At 43.2% G+C, this 5,057-nt stretch overlaps 1 long non-coding RNA gene across 1 annotated transcript in view; it reads right to left on the minus strand.

Annotated features, from left to right (window-relative positions):
- LOC139667985 (uncharacterized) overlaps positions 1–3,147 on the minus strand; it is a 13,253-nt gene extending 10,106 nt beyond the window's left edge. Inside the window, exon 1 of the long non-coding RNA XR_011696969.1 lies at positions 3,038–3,147. This is a non-coding gene — a long non-coding RNA (uncharacterized lncRNA). The remainder of the gene's footprint in view (positions 1–3,037) is intronic.
- Positions 3,148–5,057: the final 1,910 nt, after the last annotated feature.

The raw sequence follows: 5,057 nt of genomic DNA on the forward strand, positions 1-5,057 counted from the left end.
TGTTTCTCTGACTCTACATTAATCTTTCTGTTGGTTCAGACAGGAAACGCCACAGCAGCTGATCCAAACAAACACCAATCAGCTTCAGAGAAGGCGGGGCATCTGATCTGACCCCCCCCCCCCCCCTCCCCCCCTGTGTGTCATCACACTGTTCTGGGATTCCCCAAAATGACACTGATTGGCTTCAGGGTTATCAGAGATGTCTGTCTACTCGTTACTGATTGGCTCGAGGGAGGGCCCGCATCATCAGTGTGGGACGGCGAGTTCCTCCCTGCAGCAGCCAGCTTCCTGTCTGCTGTCAATCAAACACTCTGTGACTCTGTTTCTGTGGACTTGTCTCTCCAATTATGTCTCTTCCATGTCTCAGCCTCCTTCAGACAGCAGCTACTGTGATCCATCAGAAAACAGACTTATTGCTGACAGATGTGTGTGTGTGTGTGTGTGTGTGTGTGTGTGTGTGTGTGTGTGTGTGTGTGTGTGTGTGTGTGTGTGTGTGTGTGTGTGTGTGCTGTTTGTTGTGAGTGTCAACATGGCGGCGAGGCAGAAGAGCAGAAGAAGAAACAGACCTTCATCTTTCAAAGCCGACGTCTGGGTGCACTTTGGTTTGGCTTTGTCATACTACAATAAAATGTTCAGGAAACACAACCATCTTCATCTTCCTCAGCTCGTACACAGAAGATTACGGAGTCGGTGGAGCATTTTATTTGGAGAAAAATTTGCGCCCGTATAGCGTAGCTGAAAACCCCGGCTTCAAGCATACGGTAAACACTAGTCAATTTGTCCGCTGAGTCATCAATATAATGTGATGTACATATTAGACTACCCAGGTGGTACACAGCAAGTTGTATTTTCAGTTCTATTTTTTAATTTTCAGTAAATTATGTATCGTATTGCAATGTATCGTGACACGTATGGTATCGTGAGGTCCTTGCCGATACCCAGCCTTAAGGTCTTTGCACACCAAGTCTTTTTTAATCCGTCATCTGATAAAAATCGTTACGCACAGAAACCTCGCACACTGAATCCGATGCGTTTTATTATTCTATTTGTTCGTCATTAAAAAGAAGACCACCAATTTCCGTGATCCAATTGATCCTGAACAGCGGCTGGCAGTATGTCTAAGGAGGGACACACACACACACACACACACTTCATGGTTTGGCTATCCAATTTGTGCCATCGGAAAAGTGCTCATAGGTGATCAGCCTTTCGACTGGATCCACAGATATTCAGGGCACAGCCTCAAAATGCTGCAACATACAGACGAGATCATGGTCAGCAGTCCTGTGATCAGTCTGTTTATCACTTTTCTGTCAGAGCCGATAGCATCAGTGTTTCGAGGCTGTGCCGGAGATCCCAGGAGATCCAGTCGTGCGTAATGGCTAATAACAACAGTACGGTGGCTCTGAGTGGTCAAATGACTCTCTAAAGGCTTTTGACGGATGCGAAAAAACGCAGAAAATCGAACCTGTTCCAAAAACTTTAATGACGAAAGTTTCGGAGTCGGTGTGTAAACGTGACTGACACAACGTGAGGTCGTATTTATTTTTAAACGTGCGACAATTTCGGACTAAAAAAAATACGGACTTGGTGTGCAAAAGCCTTCAGTCTACAGTAGAACCTCAGTAGAACCTCCAGTCATCCCAACGCTCCACCAGGTTCCTCTGTGTTCTCTGTGTTCCGTCTCTGTGTTCCGCCAGCAGAACCCGAACCCCCCATACCTCCGCTCACCACTCAGTATCTCCATCAGTAACCGCAAATTCATTATTCTGGTCGTTCCTACAGTCCGTCCCTCAGTCCAGTTTGCCTCCTAGTGGCTGAACGAATTGCAGAAGAAGCTGAAACTCCTTCATTCTGTTCCCTCCTTTAATATCTCATTACAAGTCATAGTTTCTGATCACTGCACCTGCTTTTCAATTTGCTTCTTCTGGTCCATAGTACATAGATTATTGTTGTTGTATATACTGTATATATTATGATGTCTTAAATTTGACTAATGTTCTTATGTACTTGCTGGTTTTTTTGCACAGACTTGCCTTCTGTTTCTGCCTCTTGGCCAGGTCGTCATTGTAAATGAGAATTGGTTCTCAATTTACTTATCTAGTTAAATAAAGGTAAAAAAAGAAAAAAAAAAAGAACAAACAGAGGAAGACTCTGTGTGAAGAAGAAGAAGAAGAAGAAGAAGAAGAAGAAGAAGAAGAAGAAGAAGAAGAAGAAGAAAAAGTTTACTTCCATTTACATAGTTCCTGAGATTATTTACACCTGGATTTGATGCGTTTTGTTTATCCAATCACAGTCCGCTCCTGCAGGACGCAGCTTACTGTCAGGTGATCAGTCTGCAGGTTCTGCTGCTGGACTCAAACAGACTGCAGAACCACCACAGAACCACAGAACCCAGCTACAGAACCTTTAGAACAGTCATGTAGCAGCTGCTCAGCAGAGCTGCAGCTCCACACAGGAGCAGGGAAACCGGGGAAACCGATCCAAAATGGCCGCTACTGTGTGATGTTCAGGAGAACGAGAAGTGAAGTGATGTGCTGCTGCTGTGAGGTCACACAGACAGGAAGGGATCTGATTGGTCAGCTGTTCCTGTGCTGAGTTTGTATTTCCTGGGGTCAGAGGGCACCGAGGAGGAGAGAGAGAGAGAGAGAGAGAGAGGGAGAGAGAGAGAGAGAGAGAGAGAGAGAGAGAGATAGAGAGAGAGAGAGAGAGAGAGAGAGAGAGAGGGTGAGAGAGAGAGAGAACAAGAGAGAGAGAGAGAGAGAGAGAGAAAGGAGAGAGAGAGAGAGAAGAGAAGAGAGAGAGAGAGAGGGTGAGAGAGAGAGAGAGAGAGAGAGAGAGGGAGAGAGGGTGAGAGAGAGAGAGAGAGAGAGAGAAAGATATATATATACAGAGAGGATGATTATAATTTCACAGGAGGAAAGGGGAAAGAAAAGGGGAAGAGAAAACCAACGAAGAAAAGAGACAAAAATAAGAGAGAAGAGAAAAGCAGAGAAGAAAGAAGAGACGATAAGGAAAGAGAATAAAATCCTGGCACCTGATTGGGCGGAGCGCCGTCCACGTCCCGCCTCTGCTTGTTTCCTATTGGTCGCGGAACTGTCAGCTGATAGGAGGAAAAGTGGGCGGTCTGCTGGGAGGCGGAGCCTGCAGGAGGAAACAGGAAGTACATCAAACATCTAAACATGTGAACAGCTGGATCAATTGCCCCGAAACACAAGGGATTATGGGTAGAAGGAGACGGAAAGCCTAGCAGAACAAAATGAAGGACTGATGCTCATATTGAGCTACTTCTTCTTCATGTGTCCTTAAGTGGTGTGAACACCACAGAAGAAGAGACAGACAATCATGTTAGAAGATGATACTCAACCTGTAAATAACTCTTTGTCAGATTATATGGGATCACAAAGCTGACTGCAGAGCTGCCACAGTGTGAAGGTCTGATTACTGAGAAAGAATTAGAATTATAAGCTGCTATATGTTTCTTACAGGATGGCAGGACCCCAGGGTTAGATGGTGTTCCCCTTAGAGGTCTGCAGGCCTGGAAGTGAAGCCCAGCCCACGATGTTCAGGCCGACCCGACACTGAGCCTGACTGTAACACATCTGAAGCCCAGACCCGAAACCCAAAATCAAAACGTTCCTGTTTAAAAGTCATGGCCTCGTGGTCCGTGTATGTTTTGGTCATTCTGTTTTCTTTTCAGAAACAGAAATTAAAAAATCCACATCAAAATCCACCAATGAAAAACAGAAATAGAAGGCGTTTTCCGTTCTGCCGGTCAGAAACGGCAGATGCTACAACATTTATAAAGGACTTGATTTTCCCTTTAGCATCTGTAAAACAGAAAATTAAGTAGTAAAACAAAAATGAAAACAGAGCTTCAGGAGAAAGCAAGGACCATAAAACATTTTGCTTTTTTCCACACATGAAAAAAAAACAACCGAGCCCGACCCGAGCCGAGCCAAATTATTTATTTAAAAACCGAGGGTTGCTGACCTCTAGTTCCCCTTGAGTTCTATAGAATTTTCTTTGCTGAAATTAAAGATTCCTTACTGGCTTGATTTCACTTTTCTCTTTGTACTGGATGGCAATCTGATTCCCAAAAAGAATTATTAATATCCTTACTGTTGAAACATGGTGCTGATGGTCAAGCAAAAGATCTGGTTAAATTAAAAACTTGGAGACCACTGACCCTGTCATGCTGCGGTGCTCACATTCTGGCTGAGTGTATTAGGGTTAGGTTTAGGTTTAGGTTTAGGTTTAGGGTTAGGGTTAGGGTTAGGTTTAGGTTTAGGTTTAGGTTTAGGTTTAGGTTTAGGGTTAGGGTTAGGGTTACACTCAGAGTGAAGCAAGTCAGTCAACATCTAAAACACTTTGACCAGCTGGCTTTATGGACAGTCTCTTCATAGGAGATAATATCAGTCGTCTTTTGGAAATCACTGAATGTCATGATAAAGAGAATTGACCTGGTTTGATATTCGTGGGTGATTGAAAAAGCCTTTGATAAGGTTAAATGAAATTTGATGCATCAGTGTTTGAAATACTTTAACTTTGGGGAATCCTTGATCAGCTGGATTCATGTCCTGCATCAAAATCCTGTTAGTAGAATCATCAATAATGACTCCATTAAGCTTTTTAGGTGTTAGGCAAGGTTGCCCACTTTCTGTTTATCTGTTTATTCTTGTTATTGAAACACTGGCCATAAAAATAAGAAACAATGCTAATATTAAGGCTTTAGAAATCAATGTCTTGGAGTCTAAGTCTTCCTTTTATGCTGATGCCATATGAGGTCATATGTGTTCTCCTTGGCAACGCTCATTAAAGAATTAGACGATTTTGCCTTTATATCAGGCTTGATGCCAAATTATGAAAAATGTTCCATTCTTAGAATTGGCTCCTTGAAAAATTAAAATTTTCAGATGCGCCTATCAAATGGACTGATGGTCTGTGGATTTGTTGTGGATTCAGATCCCAGCAAATACGAAGGATTTGGTAAAAGTGAATCTAGATAGTAAACTTAGTAAAGTTGACTGTTTGTCTTTCACTGTTTATGTAACTGG

This window comes from Centroberyx affinis, unplaced genomic scaffold (genome assembly GCF_046629955.1).
Source record: "Centroberyx affinis isolate AG114_WGS23_722 - 3 ecotype Tasmania unplaced genomic scaffold, CSIRO-AGI_Caff_v1 ptg005932l_1, whole genome shotgun sequence".
In the NCBI taxonomy this organism is placed as follows: Eukaryota; Metazoa; Chordata; class Actinopteri; order Beryciformes; family Berycidae; genus Centroberyx; species Centroberyx affinis.